Below are 25,686 nucleotides of genomic sequence, written 5' to 3' on the forward strand. Positions count from 1 at the left end.
ATACCATAGCGGCGGCTGAGGTGAGTTTGAGGCCTCTGTATTAGCTCAGCTGAAATAAAGAGTTCACTCTAGCGTTTAGGAGCACGCTCCTTAACTCAAGCTTCGTCAATCAATCACGCACGTTGTCGAACCATGAACCCCACTCGTTGCCGTATACCTTTATTGCTCCTTTTGTACGTACTTTGCATCAGCGCGGAAAACGACAGAAACGCTCAGGTAGAAAGGACGCACAGGACGAGTGCTATCCGATAGGTGAAATTCTTTTCCAAATCGCCCAATTGTGCGCCTTACTCTTTTTTTTTTCCAGTACCCTCGGTCGCCGATTCACCCGAAAGCGAAACTTCTCGATTACGCGGGTTAGTTCTGGCAGATTCGTAATTAATGGCTGCCAACCGTAACCTCGGAACAAATCTCTCGGAGCGTTTTCTGTTTAACCCGTACCAACTATTTCGCTGCGCACGCCAGGCTTTCCAACTATGCCATCCTTTACCAATTCATGCTCTTACCTTCCATCCTGCCACGCAATCCAAGTTTGACCCTCTCAAAAACCCACTGTCGCCTGACCTGTACTGCCCTTTTTGGTCCCCTCTCTGCAAGCGAGCGCCGAGTGCAAGGAGGGAGGGAGGAAATAGAGGGAGAGAGGAGGGTCGCAGCAAAACGGGCCGTCGTGTGCCTTGGGCGCTGCACAAGGGTCGGCCATCATGCGCCACATTAGAGATAATTTATCACCCGAGTTTTACGAGCCGGGTCCTTTCTGCTGCTCCGTGTATAGTCGTACTACTTCTGTCTCGCCGAGGCCGGCTGAACCAGAGTGCTGCAGACCTCGTGTGCACAGAGGGGCGCCCAGAAATTTGCGAGGGCTCTTTTAATTAATCCGACAGTCGGGGGCGGGCGGCTCTCGGGGAGGAATATATTTAGCATGCAAATGTACGGCCGCTTAATAATTTCGGGTCTCCGCTCTCATCTAGCACTGTCTTTTTAGGCCATTTTCTGGCGGAACAATAGCGCGTGGAAAATGCTATCGTGCCGTGTGGGGATTTTTTTACTGCCGGTTCCGCAAACAGAAGGACACTGGGGCACGTACTGCATGCACGGTGTAACATAGAAACTGTATAAGCTGTTAAGCCATTGTGATCCACATTGCGCCCGCGCAATGATCCCAACAGCTTCTTTCTCTCCCTCTCTTTCAACTCGCGTTGTTTGCTTCATCGAACGTTCTTTGTCATACGCTCAGGCTAGTTAACTGTACTAAAGAAGCACGCAAAGTTCACGTCACGTGTAGTACTGCACTAGTACATATTGAAATAATCGGTGCGTCGAGATGCGGTATCAAGTATCAGTGTATCCGCTATCTCTGCGTACAGTACTCTCTCAAGAGATAAGAATTTACGGTACCCGTGCATTTAAAGTAAAGTGAACTATCAAAGATAAACTGCACAGACTTAGTTCATTGGAAGGCTCTCATGGTATACGCACAGACTCGGGGTTTCAGAAGCTTGCTTACAGTTAGCGCATCCCCATTATATGGCAATATAGCCAACAAAAAAGTTGGCTCTATTTCAGTTCACCCTCGGTGTGATTTAAGCACCATTATGCAATAGATCGTCGGGTAGTTTAAAGAAAGCATAGATACCGTGTCGATGAAGGACAGAGAGAACGCATAGCCTTTATGAAGAATTACCAGAACAATATATTGATTTATTTTTTAGTTTTAGCGAACCAAAACCACGATATGATTATGAAGCATGCCGTATGTTTTTAATACCCTTTAAGTTAACGTCACCAAACGCAAAGTTTCAAGCACGCATCTCTTAAATGCGACAGAGAAATCAAAAGCTAAAAGAGAAGACACTTCGATAGATCCCATCTCGTGATAAACAACGGGGCCGCACGTTACTAATTCGCTGGTTAACCATCTCTACAGAGTTGTTCGGGCGGTGAGTTTATTTTGGTGCAATAACTGCAACATCGTAGTTGTTAGCAGTAATACCATTACAAAAGTAAAGCAGAAAAAAATTACAAGCATGGCTTCTTCTTTGTCCGCAAGCACTCGTTCTGACATGTGATTTAGAAAAGATGGACATTTTTCCCACAGCAGCCGACGCAGCAATACACTCAGGCCTACAACAGCGCCCTCGCCATTCCGGGCAGCTCGAACGATCGCCGTTACCACCTGGCAACATAGATAATGAAATGGTAAAATAAAAAAAAGGGATATCGTCTGGTGTAAGGGAACAGCGAAATTTCCTGTAGTGAACATTTCGGCTCGTGTACAACTGAAAAAAACGGGGCTACACTAAGACAGAAAAAAAAAATGAGACAGCAAGCTAGACAGAGAAAAAAAAAACAGATAAAAACCTTCATGTTACATATCGACGTAGTACTTCACGTTGGAAAGCGGTAAATGGTCAGGCGGAACTAACATTTGCTTTTTTTTTTTCTCGTCATTCGATGCCGCTTGCCCAAAGCTTGGCGTACGTGCTTTCGCTATCCCGTTAGGCCGCGTCTGTACTTAAGATTTGCTTTTTTTTCCTTTCTAGAAGCCGTTTATCTTTATTATTTCTTCATCTTCCGGGTGTTTTTTATTTGTTTTTATTGCTTATTCATTTTTGAACAGCTAAAAGCGACCATTGCTCTGTCATGGAAGAACAGCGCAAAATACGGGACAGTGAACAAACAGGACGCATCGCTACCTGTGTGTTCAATGTCCCGCATTTTATACCGTTCTGACATAATGTTCACGAACCAACTAGCCCCCCTTAAAACCTTTGTGCGTTGTTCTCTTGCTGTGTTTCTATCATTACTTTTGATTTTTGTTTTATCCGCTCATTGTACAGTACATCCCTAGAATCGATCGTTGTGGCCTTACTAAATGAAACAGGCAACAAGGGTTCCGGAGCGCGATTTTTGGGACGACACGTGTATATTGACGTGTCGTGTGGAAGGGCGTGGCAGGTTGTACCACACGACACTCCGCTCTGTTACACGGGTGTACAGAGCGACGTATTAACAGCAGTCCTTGTCGGACGATATGCCGTTGTTATTTCGCGCTATGTGCCTTCTCATACTAGCGCGAGAGTCTACCGCTGAAAACAAAAGACAGCCACAGACCTTATCAATTATTTCTCCAGAGTGAAGACCACACATCTTATTTTCGCTTTGCCTGCTTTTTCTTGAGTAGAAAGGAAAATTAGGCAGGTTGGTCACGATGGCAACTCGCCCACTTTTCGCGCTACCCATTGCAACAGGTAGCGCCAACGACGAAGACGGAGAAGAAACAAGCCCTGTGTGTGTCTTCAAATAACTGCTTTCTCCGAAGATCACGACAAGGACCCAGCTTTTAAAGGGTTGTTTATTAAGGGCAGTGCGGTAAAAGAAAGTGTAATCACTTAATGTAAGCGTTTGACGTTGACAAAAAGCGAACGACAAACGTAGTATTTATTATATATTTAAGTTATTAATATTTGTAGTAGTTAACGTCTCATTATCAGTGAGCGACAGCAATTAACAATACTATCAATTTTACATGATTAAGTGCGCTTCTCTGTGATTTCTACGACGAAAAGTTGCTTGAAAGATGTATCTACAGTGCATAATTAATAATATCTGGGGTTTAACGTCCCAAAACCACGATATGATTATGAGAGACGCCGTAGTGGAGGGCTCCGGAAATTTCGACCACCTGGGGTTCTTTAACGTGCACCTAAATATAAGTTCACGGGCCTCACACATTCTCGCCTCCATCGAAAATGCAGCCGCCGCGGCCGGGATTCGATACCGCGACCTTCGGGTCAGCAGTCGAGCGCCATAACCACTAGACCACCGTGGCGGGGCTATCTACAGTGCAGTACACGGTATTTGTTTAATCGCTGTGAACGCTTTGCTACAAAGGTTTGCTCTCCAGAGTTACCGTGGACTGTCACCGACGCTCAGAAGCCAGGCAAGTTGCGGGATGACACAGCCATTCACTTTAAAGAAATTAGGCTGCATTGCATACGTGTAGCCCGATCTTTTCATTAAGGCAACACTACCAGTTGCCACCGATAAAGAATGTTATAATAGAAATGCTTATTCAAGGTACAGTGAGATAAATATTCTGAAACCCCTGTTTTTTTCAGTTTTTTTTTTTTTGCGTTTTATGTACTTAAAGTATCCCAGTTAACTTTAGATAATCAGTTGTTTGTTTATTCTTATTTTTTGTTAGAGAGTTTGGAGGTGACACGCAGCATTGCCTGCAACATGCGGCGTCGAGTGCAGCAAAATTTACAGCAGAATCATAACTTCCTTACGTATCTTGGTTTCCTTTTTTCTGAATAGCATATCAAAAGTCAGTCTTCCGGGATATCTTAAACCGAGTCCTTGGACGTAGAACTGCAGAAGAATAGGGAAAAAAATGAGACACAATGGAGCTAGGGAACCAGAGAAAAAAAACTGGAATCGAAAAAAAGTCTTAACAAAATGCTTCTTCAGCGGATGCGAGCGCGAACATTCTTCTCCCTCGACACCTCACGTACCACGTTACACGACCCATCTCACATTTTCCTTCAATTACATCGATGTCTCTGGAACACGCTCATATTACCAATATCCCTGGCTCCTTCATGTGTACTTCACAAAACGGGCCTGTGCGAACGCCTCGGACTATTGTACTGCAGCCCACATGTACGCGTCAGCGCGCTTATTGCTCGTTTACATCTTTCGTTTCCTCCTCTCTTTCTCATCTTTCTATTTCCCATTCCCATCCTCGCAGCGCAGGGTAGCCAACCGGACACATTTCTGGCTAACCGCCCTGCCTTCTGCCTATCTGCCTCCTGTCTTGCTTCCTTTCAGAAACCCTACAGCTTAGCCAGAAAGCTCTTGCTCTTCCGGGTTTCCAGATCCTGTACCCTTTCCTCCCTCAATTTCATCCAGACCCCATTCCGACGATCATGAAGCGCGCGAGAGAGGCGGGTGGGGTTTGGCTGATTGCATCACGTCGCATTTCTTCCATCCATTCCTGAATGTGCATTTGGGAACGGTTCATTAAAAACCGTTCTGAAAGTGGCACGGCGGCCGGAACCATCAGCGCTGGGAGTAAGGGCGCAGAAGGAAGTGCTCGGCGGGGAACAAGCATTAAGTTGCTTCTGAAGACCCCACTGGATCCCCTTTCTTTCCTTTCTGATAATATACATTGTGCTACGTCGTTTATATTCTATATTTTTGTGTGAATTCGTACTTACACGACATCGCCTTTCTCTTAAGCAAGTAAGGCACGCTTCCTGGTGACTCCTGATTGTGCGATATCGCTACTTCTTTTCCCCATCTCATTTTAGTTGTTTTTTTTTGTATGCATTGCTTACTGCCGGCAGCTTTTAGTCGGCTCCCTTAGGAACAATTTCTCATCACGATCGTCTTAGGAAGCGGTCCGTGTGTCCTTTGCAGCCCCGTCTCGATAATTACGGGGCCTAATGTACCGGGATGAGCTAACACGTTCATTTAACTCGATGTAAAACCGCTCTAAATTTAATCTGATGCGCAGGAGAAACGGCCAGGTGAGAGCAGAAATTTAGGCTGCAGGAAAAGATGTGCTTCGCAATGAGAAAAAAAAATCTCGCATAAAAAGAAAAGGGGGGCGAGGGGGAGGCAGGGGAGTGTATTGCGCACTTTCCTCCCAGCAAGTACCACCACCCAACCATTACAATATAAATGTTCTCACCAGCGTGCGAGTTTTGGAAGTCAGGTAGGCAGCAGCATAACATAGCATAAATTACTACGTCTTAGCAGGCAAGTGAGCATAGATCTCTATTTTTTACGTGCTGGTCTAGAAGGGCCAATCTGTCAAGCAGTTCAAATGACATTTCTTGGCAGAAAATGAGAACTTTTAATGTTTTTTTTTTAACAGTCCGCATAGCGAACCCTTCCACTCCTGAGTCCCCCGGCCCACTGCACCTTACAGAGAGGTCGGTTCCAGTTTGCTTTGTCTTCATTTTTTTTTGTGTGTGGTTGAAAGAATATTGGTGTCTAGCGATGACTCTAGCGCAAGCTGCCTTGCCGACCATGTGGATCCTAAGAGTTACGCATTGGCTGTCTCTTCGCGAGATAGGATAGAAGCATCAGGATGCTGTTTCCGGAAAACGCTTCGCATTGTGAATGTTTGCTCGCAAGAGCGGTATTCGTCCATTCTCCACAAAACTTAATAAAGATCAAGGAAACGCAGCACGTGGAAGCAACTTAATTATCTGCAAAAGTACACGCTTAATAGACTCGGCAAGCCCGTATGCACCCAGTGAGTTTCGAACATCCTCACTCTTCTTTTTCCGTGGACACCGCTATTTAACCGAAGCAAAAATAAATAAATAAAACGATAGAAAGAACGGATTATATGAAACTTTCATGGAGGAGAAATTACAAAACTAATTTAGTTCTCACGTGAATGCAATCCAGCTCAGCACGGTCGCCACGTATACATATTTTTTAAACACACTGTCTTTTTCGTGAAAAAGAAAGGGTATTTGCCTTGCGCTGGCCAGCAACACTTACGAAATCTGCTGATTTTGTTAAACTACGAATTATCTAGGTAGCCTCGGCCGTGGTCTCGGCTAAAAGAGTATTCTGTCAACACACGAGAATACTTCAACTTCATGTGCGCCAGCTGTTTCTTTTTTTTTCTCTCTCTTTCCGTCTCTCTCTTCAACGTCCATTACGCATTCTTCGTACGCTCATACATATTTATACTTACTCGCGAGCCGTACCCGTCTGCAGCGGTCTTCATAACAGCGCTGCGTATACTCAGGCCTAAGACCGCGTCGCATGGTCGGCAAATCCGTGCCGTCTTCCCATTTTCCCGACGAGAGAGACATTTCTGCAGATTTATTCGCCCGTTTCAATCTGGCCAGAACGCTAGGAGATGAAAGAAGGGGAGACCGCGAGGCATCGTCCCAACGTAGGCAAGCCATGCTCTCCTAGGCGAGCCCGGTGAGCCCAGCGAGCAATTCTGTGGCCGTGAAAATACCTCTTTCTTTTGTGCCCCCGAGCAAATAACTTCGCCAGGAATAATGGAAATGTGCGCGTGGAATCCCAGCGCGGTGCGCGTATGGACGTAACTGCGTAAACGGGCCCGCATGCGTCTGCTGCGCTCGAGTTTTTGCACGACCTCTTTTGATAGTTATTTGCAACATAATTTATCTCTCTTTTCATTTGCCCTTCGCGCCCCTTATTCAATTGTGGTTCCCGCTGCCCTACGCCGCAGATTTATTTTCGTGCGTGCGATTTCTTTATTGGTACGCCCGTATTACAGGTTTCCGGAGGTTCCTTAATTCAATTATTACGTTTCCTTTTCGTATTACTACTATGTTATCTCTCTGTTTTTTGTTTTCTTTGCGTGTTATGTATATTCCTGTCATTTACAAAGCTGATTATAACTGTTCTGCATTTGCCTGTGGTCATTCTTCATCACAAAACGCTCTTTCTCGAGGCTTACTTCTGCAAGCCTATCCAATTGTGTCCTTTGTGTTTTGTGCAAACTTTTATTGATTTGCCCGCAATACCGCCGACGCTGAGACAATAGGGCTCTGGGGTTCATTACCCGATGGAATTTTCTGTGGGCAGCTCGCTTATTAGCGGGAAACGGGTACGCGTTATTGCTTAACGTCATATTCCGTTCTCATCATTTCGTTTATGCCGTCGCTGTGGCTTTACAAATTCGGGCGCGGGCTAAGCAATGTTCCCGACACATGAAATGGATGTACCGTGCCAGTTTTACCGTTAGATCCGCAATCATGCGCACTACTCTAAAGAAATTTTATTTTACCAAGCAGCGCATATCTCTATCCTAATTTACATATTGTGTGGACATGGTTATTATATAGAATATGTGTACAGGGTGTTGTGTTTGTGCAGTACTTACAAAGCGTTGCCAATTTTAAGTATTGACAAAAGTACTGAAGTATTTTAAGTATTGAATTTTGACAAAATGCTCAGTAATACTCGGGTGAGCATAGTAAAATTTATGCTCACCCGATGTGAGCTAGCCTAATGCAGCGGCATAACATTCGCGTCTGCAAATGGAAGTTCCATTCTCAGGTGCCTGCAAAATTTCAGTGAACACTGGCCGACACTGTAGAGCGCAAGCAGTATCGTTTGCTTTTGCGGAAAGGTAAGTGCAATGCTTAAAATTAATACACAAATATCGGGGAAAATTTTCACAGATCCCGTGCCTTGAGAGAATCGGTTTCATGCGAAGCAGTCAGCGAGTAGTTCTATGCTGCATTTCTTGGCTTTGAGCCAAGCGTTACGAGGGGAATGGCGTGTTTTTTGTAAGTGTAGTAGTTGTGTGCACATCGTGTGCTTACCAGGCACGTCGACGACATTGGCGTTTAAAGGGTAACTTATGGTTGGACGTGTGGTTAGCACCCACGTAAGAGCACATAGATCAGTATTATCGAAACAACTTGCACTTTACGGTGCCATGATGTGAATATCATACGCAACTTTCGTTGGCATATTCCTCCGGCGTCGAGCAACGCTTGAATATAGCTTGGTGAATTACAGGAATAGAAATGTAACGTTTATTAGGCTGCTATAAAAGCGGAGCCAACACTGGAACCAGACGTTAACCTGACATGACGCCTGTATCGTAGGTGTACATGTGTAGTGTTTATTGCTTTGGTATAAAATTAAATAGCCAGCACCACAACCACAATTGACGTTGCAGCGACATTACGCCTGCATAGGGTGTTTTTCGAAAGCAGTTTCTATACCTGACGTGGCTCTCTGGTAGGATATCTGACTGCCACGCAGAACGCTTGGGTTCGATTCCTGCAGGGATCCTAATTTTAACGCGAAAGCAATGAATGCGATAGCAACAAATTGCAATGTCACGCGAAGAACGGCAAGCAGCTCGATGACTTGCAACGCCCCGCTCAGCACAAAGGAAGCACGAAAATAACACACGCAGGACGAGCGCGAACTATCAACTGTCGCAGCTCGACACTGCTCAACCAGAAAGAAGGACGCACGAAACGAACGCACAGGTATATGCAGGACGATCGCGAACTAACAACTGCCACAATTCTTACTTCTTTCTGTTTGAACAGCGCGCTCCTTTCGCAAACGCGGCCGCTGCAGCGAACGAAGCGGCCGGCACGACAATCACGTCATTCACTCGATGTTTCAAATACATTTTAAGAGCGATTGCGATTTCTTCGGTACACGCAATACATTGCTATCACTCGTTTAACGATATTTTGCATAGCAAGCCAACGTAAGTGTTTTTCAGGCATTTGTCTTGCTGCGTGGTTTTTACGGGTCTTCGTTGCTTCAGAACAATCGAAAACCACGAGAACTTTTGCGTATAAAAATTTACGAAATGAAAACAAAGTAAAAGGCCTAAAAAACGATCCGAGTGCAGCGGCCTTCAATTTATTCACAAGAACATTGCGGAAAACAAAGGTTTTCCTTTATTTACACATTTGAATAATGAAAGTCGGTGTTCAAGAGTCACAGCCTTTATTGGTACTCTTTCAACGAGGATCATCTTTTTTCCTTCCTTCCATCTATTCATCCGTCCAACTCTACTACAGTTAAGCAGATCTCGTTATCATAAAAAGAGATATAAATGAGATACAAAGAACGTCGTGCATAAATCAAATCGCCTTCAGGAGAGAGATTGCATCTTCTTGATTCCGGCCCATTGCACGATGGCCTCAAGGCAGTCATGGCTTTCTAGGAACAAACGCTTTTAAATCTGAATATGATAAAGCTCAGTCAGGTCTTCGCTTGTCTTTTTTTTAAGCCGAACTCACGTTCCGCTTTAATGGTATTGCATAAGTTATGCATCGAAACACAACTGCTCGACCCGAACACCCAAGGGCAGAAGGCCTTTGGCTTAACAAAAGGCACGGTTTTTCAAACTGCATAAACTTACCTTGCGCAACTACGCGTGATCCAGAGAGATCGTGTGTACTCGCACCATTTGTTTTCACGTGCAAGGCCCCAGCATTCCTATGAAAAATGAAAGTGTGCTCGTTTTGCAACGTTGAATCTTTCGCGCCGATTCATTGGACTCCGCCAGGCGCTGTTTCTTCTTCTTCTTCTTCTTCTTCTTCTTCTTCTTCTTCTTCTTCTTCTTCTTCTTCTTCTTCTTTGTGCAGTGTCTCTCAAAACTTCGCTAAAAGCTTTGTAATACCCAGAAAAGTTTAACGTAAAAAATGTTTTACATGACTGAAATAAAACTGCCCGAACAATGGCCATACTGCAGCCAAGTAACATACATAGAGGCGCTGCGCATGCGCAGGCTACCCTCCTGCGAAACGTCCATTACGAGAGAACGCATTTTAAAATAGATATCGTGGCTTATGCCGAAAGAGTGAGATACAAATGGGAAGACAGTTCAGTTTCTATAATAGTAAGCAGGCAGCGATGACCCTGATAAATGAATACACATTACAATTGAAAATATGGAGAGAAAATATGCAGATTTTTTCTCACTCTTCAGAAAATGTATTCTGAAGTGAGTTCAACAATTGAACGCTTTTATATTTATCTTTTTTTTTTTGCTGATACACCATTATCCTCTCCCCCCCCCCCTCCTCAATATCAAACGTGCTACATGACAGTCAGTGGTGAGTGCTTGGACTCTAGTCGAATTGAAAAACACGTATGTTGTATTGTTAATTAGTTAATTGGTAAAAGAAATGGTTAGTTTTTGACAGCGAAGTTATGCCGTTGCCGAAATCACCTTTATGAAGCTTCGATGGTGATATACTACGAATCCACGACGTAATAGCATCTCCTTTAAACATAAATTAAGCAAACAAGCTGGCTTTCTTGCATAAAGAGAACTATCGCGGAGAAGCCGAATTTACAAAAGCGCTTCTCCCAATTATTTCCTCGAACCGAAGCGGAACTGTAATCTTTTCTCCGCACACTTCGTACGTCGTCAACACCTAGCGTTAATTCCTGTCCGGGCTTCGCTTACCCATGCTTATCTCCTGATAACCACAGCCCCGTCAATACCGCAGCTAGCATTAAAAATGACGTTCATTCAATAACCCGTAAAACTTACGCCAGTTCCGCGTATAAAAAATAAATTGTTCCGCGCTTCGAACACACGCGACAGAAACCAGAGGCCGCGTAAGCTGCAGACGTGGCAGGAAAGGGAGCGGGTCTGTTCAGGTGCGCAGGCCTATGCGCCAACAAAAAGTGCACACAAAAAAAAAACGAAGAAAGAGCTTTATTTTGTGAGAGCGGTACCCTCAAAGCTGTCAAACTAAGGAGATAGGAAGGCGGAGGAAAAGACTGAGACAAGGTTCTCGTGGCGGGATTAAAGAAAAACAAAGAATATCGTTAGGGTGACAGCTCGACAGGGCTGAAGAAATTTCGACGAAGTCGTTGTTGCGTCGCTTTTTCGCGATCGTACGGAGAAAGAATTTTCGCGGAATTCCTCGTAGAGTGCCAGTTCTGCTTTATAGAGATATAAATATACAGGTGTAATAAAAGGGCAGGCGGCGCGGGCGATAGAACCGCCGATATAAGCTTCAGCTGTCAAAACGGCCTCCTACTGAAAACGCGGGCCCAATGGAGAGAAATTTGAACGAATGGGCGGTTATCAGAAAACCCAGGAACGACAAGTGCCAGTCGGGCGCGCTTGCCCCAGCTTCTGTCGGCGTCGGGCAAGTGTTGTACGCTTTTTCTTCTGCCTTGGCAACCATGGTAACGTCATGGCTACGCAGCGGCGCTGCACAACCCACGTTCCCGTCGCAATGCAGCACAAAACTAAGCTTAAACGTGTGAGAATCCAAGATACTGGCTGTCCTCCGTCGGCCAGACGAAGTTAGACATGGTTTAGTACATAGTGTAATGTATGGGGCAGCGCTAGAACGAATACAAGGACGAGAAAAGACAGGACATGCGCTTTTCTCGTGCTCGTATTCGTTCTAGCGCTGCCCCATACATTACACTATGAACCCTAACCAACTCGCCCACCTTTCCGTTATTCTGCATGGTTTAGTACCTTGTAACTGGAAGCAGCACTAGAAACAAAACATTGTGTTTTCGAAATTATCCCGACCACTAATGTCAATGTCAATTCAGAAAGTCGTGAGAAATATGAACTTGTTATCTTCACTTCTCCCTTTTCGCCATTCCAAGCAGCTATTTTTCCCGTTTCATTTATTTTTGGGTCTCATTGGGTGCATATGATATTGCAACTACAGCAACTTACCTTCTTCCTCAATTTTTTTTCGGGGACGGTTTCCTTACATTTCTTCGAACACTGGCTTTTTTCCTCTTTTTAATTCGCACACAGGAATCTGTTAGACGTTTTCTTTTTGTTAAACTTGCAGTTTTTTCCCTCGTCGCATTATGAGAACACGCAGTTATTACAAGCGGTATTGCGTTAATTGTAATGTTTGTTTGTTTTTCACTTGGGTGGTAGAAATATACTACTTCGAGCTTTATTCGTAAAAGAAAACGTTGACCTATTCGTTTGATCAGTTCATTCCATTCAAAGCAGGCAGCTGCCTCGCATAGAATCGATTCCCGTATTGCGGGTAATCTGCCGGAGTTTTTCTCGGTTGACAAGCCAGAATTTTCAGCCTGCCAGGTTCTTTTACTGCTATAGAATGCTGCCTTTCCTGTGCTGTGGACCTTTCCACTTTACGCCGCCTCGTATGGTAGTGCCGCCTTGCCCACCGAGCACCAGCCACCTTACGGCTTCAGATTCGGCTACAGACAAGCAAGCGCTCGGTGAACGAAGACAGGACTCGTAGTAAAGAAAAAAAAAAAAAGCAGCCCGTTTTCAGCGAGTCACCGTAATATACGAAACTGAAGTGCAGTACTCCAGAAATCTGCTGTCGGCAGCGGCGGGGTCTCAAGCTCCTACAGCGGGGATTAAGGGGCAGCTGTCAGTGTGGGAGTAGCGTCTTCTTTCCACCTGCAACTCTCCCGCTACAATGTGCTCCGCTTCTTAAAAGCTTCATCTTCCGTCTCTAGAGCTTTTTCCCGGTCTACTGCTCTGCCAAGCTCCGTGTTCGTCTCTAGCGCTCTCTCTTCCTTCTTTGATGATCCCGCGTTGCCTCCGTTTCTTACCGTGATTATTTTTTTTTGTTTTGTTTTGGTGCGGATCATCCTCTACGAGTCCGGGCCCCCTTTCTTGTTTCTCGACACTCGTCGCATCATGACCATTCCATCGCTCATCCAGCCCGACTCTGGCGTTCCTTTCTGCTCTGATATGTGCATTTGCCTTTCAGGTACATTACTTTTTTTTTCTTGTATTATCCGATCCCTCATTGCCTTTATCCTCTTCCTTACCTCCGGCGAACTTTATTTTTTCTCCTTTCTAGGCTCCCTCTGAAAAAAAAAAGACCACTCGCTGGCGTCTCGCTACTTTCTACAGCTACCGTCATCGCGCTTCTATTTTCTGTCACTTTTGTGTTTGTTCTTACACCATTTCCTTTACCACTTAATCTGGTGCTGCCGCGTAGCGGGAACAATGGCAGAAATCGAATCAACCAGCGAAAGTGCCATGCTGTACGAGAGAAAGCAGACGCCAATCCTTGAATACGGGGAAAGAAATGTTCCTTCAAATATCTCAGCAAGGCGTAAATATCTGTACGCTGGCACATTGTGTCCGTTGAGGCGGAAGAAAGGATTCCCCAGTATCCCTCCTGAATCGAAATGACATCGTGTTCCAGCCTTTCCACACGTCCACCTCACCACCTTCCCATTCTGCTGCTGCTACTCTCGCTTTTGCTTCCTTTCTTTCTTCCTTTCTTTCTTCTTTCTTTCTTTTTTCTTTCTTTCCGCTTTTGCTCCTTTATTATTTATTTTTTTTTTGTCGTCAGTGTCCTTTCTTGTGCTTCACGCTTCGTTGCCCCCTCTGCAGTTGCTCTGCGTTTAGTTTTTCTCTCCTTTTTTGTAATTTTTTGAAACTTCGTTCGCTGCGCTTCTTCCTCCGAAAATGAGCTATCATGTTTGCAATACTTTTAATATGTTGAGCGTTACTGTTACGGCTTTGTAGGCACTTATTTCTTGTTCTTCTCTAAAAGAATAAAATGTTTGTTTGATCATACTCCTTGTGGCTCTTATTTATTCGCTTTGCAAGGTGCAGGGAATAAATAATGCGATCATGCGCTAGTCGCGTCTCTCAGGACTATATTTAATAAAGTTCCACCATCCATCCATCCATGAGGGCAATAACGGTAGTTCCCAATTTTAATTGATTCGTTCCTTGAATCTGAAAGGAACACTACATTTCGCTCGTATTTTAGGTTACGAAACAGACGGGCAGATTGGTTGCAATGTCTGTGATGTATTTCAAACCTGTAATCTAAATAAAAGCGGCTTACAAAATATTGTTGGGTACGAAGGCCACCTTCTTAAAAATGTGAAATGTGATCTTAAGGTCCAATTGTAGCCAGGTCACTACTGCGTTTCTGTTAATAACCGCTTATCTGAAAACCACAATATTTCGATTGAGTTTATTGCGGTGTTAGTACAATAAACAATAAATCTTGTTAACTAAGTAATGGGGTGTTGACTGATGTCGCGGTTTCGAGTGTTCGGGGTATTCGAATACTCTTCAGTTTTTTAGCGTTCCTATCATACAAAACAAACATTAAAGAAATCAGCTTGAAAAGTGGGCCTCAACAGTCATCAGATTTCGAGAGACATCGGGTTGGGTTTCGTTGTTGCTCGTCGTAAAGCGGAAGATGAGGAGACTGCACGACGGTAACGCGATAGTGACTGCGAGCGCGTGATGACGGCTCACACCACTCTGTAAATGAACGGACGGGAAAAACAAACTTAGGTTTCGCACTCGCAACTCCGTGCGCCGCACATGATCGGGGCGGTAATTAACAAAATTCTTTTCGCAAGTGCTGTACGAGATCGGATTACCACCTTCGCTAATGATCTGTCTAGTGTCAGGATTGGCTGAAAGTTTTCTTTTGCGGATAATTCCTAGCGTAACACGTTTTTGTGAAGACGCACCTGCTTGCGCGCAGAGTTGTGGTTGGGTTTTTGAGTATTAGCACTTGTTGTTCTTCCTCCTCGCTTGTCACGACCGGCGTTTAAAATACCGTAAACGCATACCCGAAAACCCACCTTCCCGCGGACGGCGCTTACACGCGGGTCGCAATGTTCGCGCCGCGTCCTCACGTTTCGGGAGAAGCGCTTAGCATACCGCGAATATAAACGCGGCGACTTCAGGCTCCACCGTGAAGTAAAACAGAGTGGGGGGCATGCTCTCACCTCTCGGGATAAAAATAAACAAATAAAATGCGCGAGCGACGTGCGAAGGGGGTAGGCATCCATTAAAGAAAACGCGACGCAGCGAGCAGGCGCACGAAGTGAGTGTTCAGCTGTTTTGCCGAATCCCAAGAGAGTACGGTCGACCAACACACACATACACACTCTCTCGCTCTCCCCTTCTCTCTCTCTGACTCGTTCTCTCTTTCTCTCTCTCGCTATGCTTTGCCACTGCATGCTCGACGTTTTCTACGGTCGACCCGTTCCTACATTTCGTTTCCTTCGCCTGGTATAATATTCACCTTTTTTGGCTGGCTTACATTTCATATCACTTCATCATTCCGAATGTTTTATCCTTATCGCCAGCAGCGTGGTTTGATCCGCGGTTTGACTCTTAGCTGCTTTTCCATGTTTTCTTGTTTTCTTTTTTTTTTCGAGACACTATCCCTCGACTTCCCCTGCACCTTCTTGTACGACTCGTCTCGTACGTGTTCGCGCATGTTAGTTCGGTATCGGCCGTGTGTTGCTCGCAGTTAGTCGTCTAAAGAAAACAAACACGTCTCTTCCGCGACCCGGCGCGGTCTGTTTTGCTTTCGTCGCGACGCTGACATTGCGAGCCACCCTTAGCGAAGAACGGACCCTCGCCGAAGCCCACAACGCACCCTTCCTCTGGGTCCTATACCGTTCACACCACCGTATAGCTTACACAGCGAACGCTCGCCTTCTGACCTTTCTCCGAAAAAAACAGTAAAGGGGGCATCGACCTGACCACATATCCCCCGCTCCTGTAGAGCCATCTAGGAATTTATTGCAGCGGCGAACAATTGCCGCCGTAAAACTGTCTTTTCCGTGTGTTTATATAGCGTGGACCGGGGAAACTACGGGAGCGAGCGCCAGCGGGACACTAAAGGCAGTTTCTTATATGCCAACCGTTCGTACGGAAAAAAAGTGGTCGATCTCCTTCCACTTGCTCCCGCGCTTATGTCCTTTGTCAAAATTTGCTCTCTTTCTGTGACAGACGTGCCATATACTCTATTTCTGAACCTTTTTTTCTCATCGATTCGGGTCGTTTCTGTCCGCAACGTATCCCTTTTTCAGAGCACTCCTCTGACCGCGTTCTTTTGTCATTGTATATCCCGGTGGACTCGTTCGTTCCTTCGCGGTCCTTTCTTTTTTTCTTTTTTTTTTTTGAAAGGCGTACCTTTGAATTGCAAGTGCTCGCGGCCGGAACAGACTTCCTGAATTTTTCAGTCTGGTTCTCCGGACACGCGCTGGCTCGCGTGAAGCACCTTGACAACGTAGCTTACCTTCCCGTATCTTTTTTTCATATATAAATAAAAATAGGGTTAGGGGGAAAAAGGACTGCAGAATATTTTAAAACATGAAGGCTATAGAATACCGGACGGAGTGACGTCATCACAACGAGGCTGCAGATTGAGCCTCAAATGCGCGGCAAACCTAAAAGCGCTCCATTGCTCGCTGCATTCGCTTCCAGCTTTCTTTTTTTTTCCTTTTTTTTTTCACGGCAGTATCAGTCTCTATCTCTCTCTCTCTCGTTCGTCATGTTCACGGTTCGTACGGCGCCTAACCTTACATATATGCTTGTCGGTGCTCGAGCATACGCTTACATTTCGAAAAACAATATACTATGAAAGACCGAAGGGCATGAGCTTAACATATTCGTCTTGGCTCGTGCACTGTGTATAAATCATCCACTTGCTTCATTGCTTAGAGAGACGAGGTATATCGGGGAAAGTAGAATCGAACTATGTCGTATGCAATTACTTCGTTGCTAGCATGTTTGAAGGCGCTTTGTTCCAGAGGAAGCTAACAAACCACACGCTCGTTTGGTTTACTCCCTATGTTGTGTCTGTTTGCTTTCTTTCTCTCTCTTTCAGTGAACCATAATAGCCTTGCATCTCCATAATTTTAGATATGTGTATCGTGCTCGAATATGAAATTTCTTCACCGAGAGAGAGAGAGAGAGAAAGCGCAGCAGGCTAATCGATATGCTCAATGCACCGAGGGTAATGATTTCTTACGCGGTTTTTTACGGTGTCCTTTCATTATTTGAGTACGCGTCTTACTGTTTCCGTTTCATGGTTTATAGACTGTCGCAGTAATACATCCGTCATTCTTATTCTTTTATTTTCACTGCTTGGTCTGGCTGTCTAGGCAGCCTTTTTTTTTAACGCACACGCAAGACATGTCTAAAAAGATAGTGAATTTTCAAATCCCACAAGAAATATTATTCAGTGCACGAAGTAATGAAAAACAGAAGACTCCGAATCGGAGGCAATCAGAGAAACAGGCTGACAAGTTAATAAATGGGTCAATACACGAAGCGGAAGTGTCGGAGCACACAAACTCTCTCCCCGAGTTCGTTGCCTTCGGAACCCAAGCTGACGCATCCAGAGTAAAGACTGCACGGACTGTCAGAACAAAAGAAGACCGCCTAACATGTAGTACATGGGCTCTTTGTCTCGCAATACTCGTATCGCGGTGAGGTTGCTTCCTCTAAAAGTGCTCTCATCCCACCTTAAGCTTCTCCTTTCTAATCAAGGTACAAATATATCCGAAGAACGAAGTCAGAAATACCGGATGTATATTAAACAAATGTGCACACCCCACAGCGGCTTCGCTGGAGGTATACCAGCATCGGCCTCCAAAGCTGTATCGCAGCGGCGAGGCGACGTTTTGAGTTTCTTTGATGTTTCGGTGTGACAATGAATCGCTCGTATCGAGGCATTCCATTAATCTGCCACTGTCCCGCCTATGCCGGGACGTATACGCGTTCTCATTGTGTGCGCAGGAAAACGAAGTCGCCTCGCTCTGAGTCGGGAGATTATTTCTTTCCTTCCATGCGAAAAAGTGTAAAACCGAACCGACGCGTTGGGTGAATTGAGAAGGATTACAGCGTTCCCAGTGCGCGCTTCAAAGCGAAAGTAGTAGAGGGAGACTATGGAGATTTATAGGTCATTAGCCCTGCGCTATACAGAGACGGCAACGCGGCGGTGTAGGCGCGCGGCGTACGCGGAATTTAAAGCGCAAGCCGTATCTTGGGGAGCCGGGATGTGATTGCCTCAACCCTCCTTTCAGTTTAATAATCTGGGCCTAACGTTAAATTTTTTTTTTTTTGTTCGCGCTAAACCACTTCGCACTCTCGCACGGACTAAGGTCCTTTCTTTTCGTTTTGGCGCGCATACGAAAGAGAGTCTGTTAAGCTCATGTCATTATGCGTTGGAACTGTGGTAGTCGAGATGCTTGCGCGGCATTTTTCAGCGAGAGAGCTGTCGTTTCGCAGACAGAAATCCGCTTATGAATATCCGGCAGCTCCCTTATTAGGGAACCCCAGTCTTCGACTCGTACTCCCCCGGCTCCAGATGGGGTGGGCCTTTGGGCGGCTGTCTAAGGAACTGTACGGTACTACTCCACCTACGCAATCTTACGCAACTCTTTTGAAATACTGCGCTTTGAAAACGGTGGCCGAAAGAAGGCCAGCAGCACGGTGGCATGTTACTTTTGCCTAACAATAATATGCTCGACGCACGCAATACGGCGCCGTCTTTTGACACCATCTGTTCTCGCTGCCGGGAATGAAAAGGAACAGATGGCGTCGAAACGTGCCTATGCGGACTTCTTTTTCACCCGTGGGCATTGTTCTTTCGACGTGGTCATGCAAATACTTTTGCAATATTCTTCAAGAACGTGGACGGCGTCTCGCGTGACAATAAAGAAAGCGCTAGTTGTGCCAAATACATGTAAGTAACCGCAGGTCGTACATATTCTATACGTTGGTTATCAGTGTCTAACAATGTTACAAGAAAGATATGGCGAGCGTATACCCTGCAAAGAATTGTTAGGCAATGTTTGGCGAGCGAGCAAGTTCGTAATCCGTGAGGACAGCTGATACGCGAAATCTAACCAATGTTCCTGTCCCCGTATTTCAATTGCACGCGTCAACTTTTCTCGAACAATTGTTTCCGCAAGAACACATCCTTGCTTCCCAGTAGATACTTAGTTAGTTTTTTTTTTTTCTTCTTTGTTATACGTGTTGGCTTTGTGCTTTGCGTAGACAAAAAGATCTTGCTATACTATTTTGTCTAACAAGGGCGCTCTCTCACGCATGCTGTATGCTTTGGCGGCGTTGTTCGACTAGATTTCATTCATGCTTTCAAGCACGTAGGCTATCCTACGAAGCCCGCCATGGGAGCAAACATCGGGAAGGAAACATCATTCCAATTCCGCTTTCAAGGACAGACGCTGCGAGACACTTTCGACAACTGGCCCGCAGTCTCACACTGACGGAGTGGAACACACCAAACATAAGACATCCCAGACTACATCCACTGAACCCTTCGCTGCAACTCCGACCTCCATCCGGCCTTCAACGACGCGAAGTTTCGCTTCTCTATCGCCTTTGGTTGGGAGTTGCTTTTACGAAGGCATATACAACGTTAATCGGAATGACTGACAGTGGGCATGCGATGTTTACGGCACCGAAGAAAACGAGGGCTGTGCTACTGCCCTCGATCCTTTTGGCTCGGAGAGACAAGTACTCTCCAACACACTGCGGCGACTGGATGATCGGCCAATTTCCGTGCAGGTACTACTACAGCACCGTCCACATCTCTCAACGGCCCACAAGGCAGTGAAAGCACTCTTGTGCTTTTTGAGAACGACAGGCTTGTGCGAACGCCTGTGACTTGTGGTGCAATCCCGCACGCTGCAGTGAATTCACTGCATCTCTTCTCTCTCTTTTTAAAATGCGAAGCATTCCTTAGCGAACCTCAGGCACTTTGGCCGTTTCTATCTACGTATCTATCTATCTATCTATTTCTAGCCGCCTACGTCTCGGCGCTCTCCTGGTCGTCTCCATACCTTGTAATTTGCCAAGATTGACGTAGCAGGGGATCAGTGTATGACGAACACAATTCACTGTTCATGACATGAATAACGCAAAATACCTGTCGCATACGTCATGAAACCCTTTCTCTCAGCCACGTGTGGCACATACCCGTACACCAGAGTTCATGTTATGCGGGTATGTGCCACAGGTGATACAGAGTCTCAACCAACACAGTAACCGCGAACACACACATTGACACGCAAGGAAAGTGATGATATTAATAATTGTTGGGCTTTTATGTCCCGGAACTACGATATGATTATGAGAGACGCCATAGCGAAGGGCTCCGGAAATTTTGACCATTGGGTGTTCTTTAACGTGTACCGAGATCGCACAGTACACAATCATCTAGCATTTTGCCTCCATCGAAATGCGATCGCCGCGACCGGGATCGAACCTGCGACCTTCGTGTCAGCAGCCGAGCACCGTAACCGCTACACCACCGCGGCGGACGCAAGGAAAGTGAGGAAGCTGAAGACAGAACACCTGTGGAAGACGCTCAATTACCATCCACTCGTCCACGTGATCCGCAACGTGGACCACGTGAATTACGCAGAAACCTGGGTCAATGCTTTCTACAATAAATCTCCTGAGAGAACTAGGCCTCTGATCATTACCGGTGACTTCAACATTGATTTATCAAGGCCCAACAATGATTGGTGCTTATACTGTGTGAAAGACGGCCTGGATGTGGACATGGCATCAAAAGACCTCGCTGCCACGTCCACGACAGAAGGCATCATAGATCATTTCATCGTAAGAGGCATCCAGGATTTCCACCAGCTTCACAATATCTCGCACTTCACTACACTTAGATTCCTCATAGCCGCGATCACGAACGGATCCGATTAACAAGTCCGGTCCAGCTGCTGGTGCTCACTGATCACTGTGATGGTGACCTTGTCCAAGAACTGTCAAGAACCCCTTTACACATACACACGGGTTCGTGAAACGTGCGTGCGTTCTCCGTCATAACGGAAAAGTATAAGCATAACAAATGTAACTGTGACTGTAACGTACGTGCAGTGCGCCTGCGCGTGGCACTCGGCTATGTACATATCTAGGGAAACTATCCTGAATGAAGCTTAGTTGCGAGTAATGCCTGTCCTGTGCATATGTGTTCTTTCTTTGTCCTGTTCGGATTCGTGCTATCCAGTATTGAAGAATATAAGCTTACCGCGTCTTGTGTTGACATCGTTATGCAACTGTAAACAACGGGTAATATAATACATATGCTACTCTTGAACATAGGAGTGTGCGTATACCACTTCCACATTTCTCTAGCGTCATTCCGTAACGTTTCGCTCAATGTGAAAAATTACGCTACAGTCACCATCCTGCGCATGCTTCGCATCACGTCGATTCCCACGGCAGGTGGGATCTTCCGAATTTTTTTTTCTCTTCCCTCCTCTCTATTTTTCGTCTTTCTATTCCCCTTCCCCGGTCCCCCAGTGTAGGGTAGCCAACCGGAAGTGTTTCTGGTTAACCTCCCTGCCTTCTCCTTTTCTGTTTCCTTCCGCCATGGAGCTACACTAATTACACTGTTAGGTTGTTTAGGGTGTTGTTGTCCTCGTCGTCGTCGTCGTCGCCGTGGTTGTTGTTGTTGTTGTTGTTGTTGTTGTTGTTGTTGTTGTTGTTGTTGTTGTTGTGTTGTTGTTCATTTGGAAATGAACAATCATAAAAGAGGAAACAGGCCAGGGAAAGGCCAAGGCCGGCTATCCGACTCATCCGTGCCTGCAATGGCGGTTATTGCCGGATGAAACGCAGTTCAGCCACACAGTTGCCCCGTTAGCGCTACAGAAATGCCTCCGGAACGGCGCATCCTTCCTCTCCATTCCCTGCCTCTCACGTAATGTGGTAAGGCGCGCGGCTGCGGGAATGCCGGAAGTAACTGATGAACGGCGCCCACGCAATGTTGACTAAGGGATCTTTCTCCGACGCTGATACCGGGCACCGGCATTCAGCGCGCATTAGCGACTCATTAGGGACGACATTTGCAATTCCCAAGGAGGCTTAAGGAACGACCGTGCCGCATGCAATTGCACTGAAGCACTCCATACTCGCCATGATCGTGAAGCGAGAAGTCTCTCCACGGTCACGTCATTATGCGACGCGAGCAATACGGTCATTACGAGCTTTAAACAAAAAATGTATGCAAAAAGCTAGAACAGTTACTGCTGTTTTAAGTTTCCGTATTTCATCTAGAAACACCTTCTATCCTTCCCAACCCAATTTCTTTCGAAACAATCTGATACAGGTAAAAACGCACAGAAGCCATCTACCACCAGAGTCCACTGAGGAATCTGCTGGTTATCTGTAATTCAATCAAGTTCATTTTTTTCTGTCTGATATATATATATATATATACAGTCAAGCTAAATTTATTGTTTTTTGACTGCCGCCACGATGGCCCAATGGTTGCGGTCCTCCACGGCTGACACCAAAAGACGCGGACTCGATGCTAGAGGCCTGTGTACTATGCGATGTCGGAGCACGTTGAAGAGCCTAACGTAGTCGAAATCATCCGGAGCGCTCCACTACGGCGTCTATGGGGTTCAACCTCCCCACTCCCGTGGGGACGTTAAACCCCATAAGCCAACGAACCATCTATATAGCTTGTGCAACACAGTGCCTCTCGCACGTTCTGTTTAACAATTCTGTGAGAAATGTGCTATAGACAATGGATAAACAGAGATAAAGATAACCCAATGTAACCATGCATCACGGCGTTCCGCAGAGTTAGCAGTTACCAGCCACTTCAGGAGCACTTATTCTGTCGCACGTCTTGTGCAACAAACACGACGCAGCTTGCACGCAGCGCCCTCTGCGATGTAGATTGATTCCGGCAGCGGCTGTGTCGAATTCTCCTCTGTACGCACAGGTGGATTTAACTGCCACCGCCATCTGTCAAGCCGCATCTGCCAGCTTCTTCGGTATCGATTTTTATTAAAGTTTGCCAACGAGAAGGAGGATGAGGACAAGGCTGGTGAATGCGTGAAGGCGCGATTGCCGGGCAGCAATGCCGCCTTTCAAGCGGAGTTTAAGTAACCTAAAATCTATAGGTGCACCATTCAGTGCGCCTTCAATCAAAGAGCGGCGCGAGACGCACGACGCGCACGAGCTTTGCTTCATAGAATGGGAACCCGTACCTCGCAAGCCATTGAGAACACAATGCCGCGCCACCCGCGCCCTTCTCATTACCTTAAAAACAAACGAACAAAACGCTCCGAAACTAGTCAACTACTTAACTAGGCAATGTCTTTGGTGAGCCTACGTGGTTTGGTTATCGCCTAGTGAACTACGACTGCGTAATTCACGGACGTGAAGGTCACGTGGGCTAAGAAGAAAGAGCACGCGCTGGGGGAGCAAGGCCTTGCGCATAAAATCTCGCATAGATGGAGTGTGTCCCATTTGTTTCCTTCTTATGAGGCCGAACTTCATTTTACAAGCTACAGCGCGAGACAGATGTTTATACTTGCTCTTCATACTGCCAAACTGTTTCAAGAATACGGACAGGTATGTGGGCATTGCCGTTAAGAGTACGCAAAAAAAAATATCATGAAAGGCAAAAAAAGAAAAAAAAGAAACCGTTCGCCATGCACGAAGAAGATTTACCAGGTTAATGCAAATCGTTCGATAAAAAATGAAATGAAATTTCATGCATCGTCTTTCTCTTAGCATGTTATTTCAATGTTCCCCATGTACTACAGCACACTTGGTAATCTGAACGTTTTTTTTAATAAAAAAAACTTTCTAATTGATTATTTAAAGTATGTTCAACTGTAAGAGTTTCTCTGTTTTGTTTACGTAGCCACGCTCTTTTGATACACGGAGTCGTAGCCGAGGAACTCGCGCATTATTATTCTACGTTAATATCATGAATAGACGGCAGGGTCGTAGTACTGCCAAAGGACAGGTTGGTTTATACAATCTCACTGACTGCACTGGCGCCGGCCTCGAAGCTTCACACGTTCCTGGTGGGATAGGCGAGATATACCATGTTCCCGCAGCTCAGGCACTACGCCTCTGGATGGTCCCATCGTAGTAAGCACTGGACCATGTCTCCTCCACCTACCGTAGTGAAAGCATCAGCTGGTAATTCCAAGATGTCACGACTCACCGTCTCAACAGCAAGTAACCTATTGTTCTCACGGAGTACGCTGTACAGGAGCGTTTTTTTTCTTTCGATCTTGGTTGTTTTTTTTTCACAGCTGTATTTCTCTCGCTTGGCCCTCAGACCAGCTGTCATGACAGATGGGTGAGGATTATGTTTCGAGCATTGCGGGGAGAGCTCTGCGTTATGATGATACTTTCTTCTACGTTCTTCCGTCTTGTCTACATGCCACAACTCATTCGTCGAGTATCGAGGCCAACTCTACCAACGTGAAATACATCCGAATCTAACGATGAATTTCATTACGAATAATAATTTTCTTTGTAGAGAGGGAGAGAGAAGTAAGCGTTCTCCATCGCCGTACTACAGCACACGTCTGAGTCGTATACGCCGCGGTCACGCACTTCTCGCCATAAAGTTGAAATTTCTCTTTTAAGGCATTCGCATTGCAAACTTCCATTTTCCCTGCGAGTTTATGTTAAAAAAAAAAACCTTCACCTCTGCGAATCGCTAGCTTATGTCGGATAACTGAGTCATTCCTTTGAATAAAGTTGAAAGTTACGCGCCTCAAATTCAAACCCGTAACAACTACTGCCTTCAACCTTAACGCCAATGGCATGAAAAAGAATAATAGCTCATAATTTGCTACATGACATTTATGCTCATGTGAAAGCTTATGTGAAGGCCATACCAATAAAAACAGGGACAGGAAAGGCTCCGGGACACCACTACACCTGTGAAATAACCTCCACACAACGTGACATCATAAGTTGATATCACTTTTCTGTTTTAATGTAAACTTAAGTTAATTAAACCAGAAAAGTACCCCCATGACTGCGTGAAAGCGCACCTAACAAATCAAGCATTCTATTGCGGAAGATGCGAGAGTACGCATGCTCTGGTCTCCATTTTGCGACTCGACCGTGAAGTACGTGTCAGTGCAGCGACATCGACGTCACGCAAGCGCAACGAGGGTGCTTTGTCACCAGCGCATACTTGCGCGAAGTGCAAGCGTTGTCACTCGCCATAAAACAAAACACGAGATGGACAGCGAACAGAATGAAGGAAGCTGCGACATTTGCTGTCATGTGGCATTCTTTTTTTTTTTCTAGATCGTGCGTGATTGGGCGATATTTCGGCAAAATGTGGTTTGTGCGAGACAATTTCTTTCCTCTCACTTAATACCACACCTTGAAAGCAGGACTCACACAGAAATGGCTCGCGGAAAAGAATATATTGACAAAGGATATCGCAGTACGCCACAGTGAAAATTGTAGAGCCAGCTTTCTGGAGAGCCTGTGCGCTATTAAATGTCCCATCTGTCCTACGGCCAGTGTAGAAAGGGAGGTCTTATTCAAGATTACAAAAATCACGAGGCACACTTGCGGTTGTTTTAGGCACGACATGGTGCCCAGAGGTTTTGCTGCTATTGTAA

General features: G+C 45.7%; 1 protein-coding gene across 1 annotated transcript in view; it reads right to left on the reverse strand.

The window, feature by feature from the left end:
* Window positions 1–25,686, reverse strand: part of LOC119385822 (hemicentin-1) — a 204,522-nt gene that overhangs the window by 60,052 nt on the left and 118,784 nt on the right. The gene's annotated exons all lie outside the window — the stretch shown is intronic.

Source organism: Rhipicephalus sanguineus, chromosome 3, assembly GCF_013339695.2.
Source record: "Rhipicephalus sanguineus isolate Rsan-2018 chromosome 3, BIME_Rsan_1.4, whole genome shotgun sequence".
NCBI lineage: Eukaryota > Metazoa > Arthropoda > Arachnida > Ixodida > Ixodidae > Rhipicephalus > Rhipicephalus sanguineus.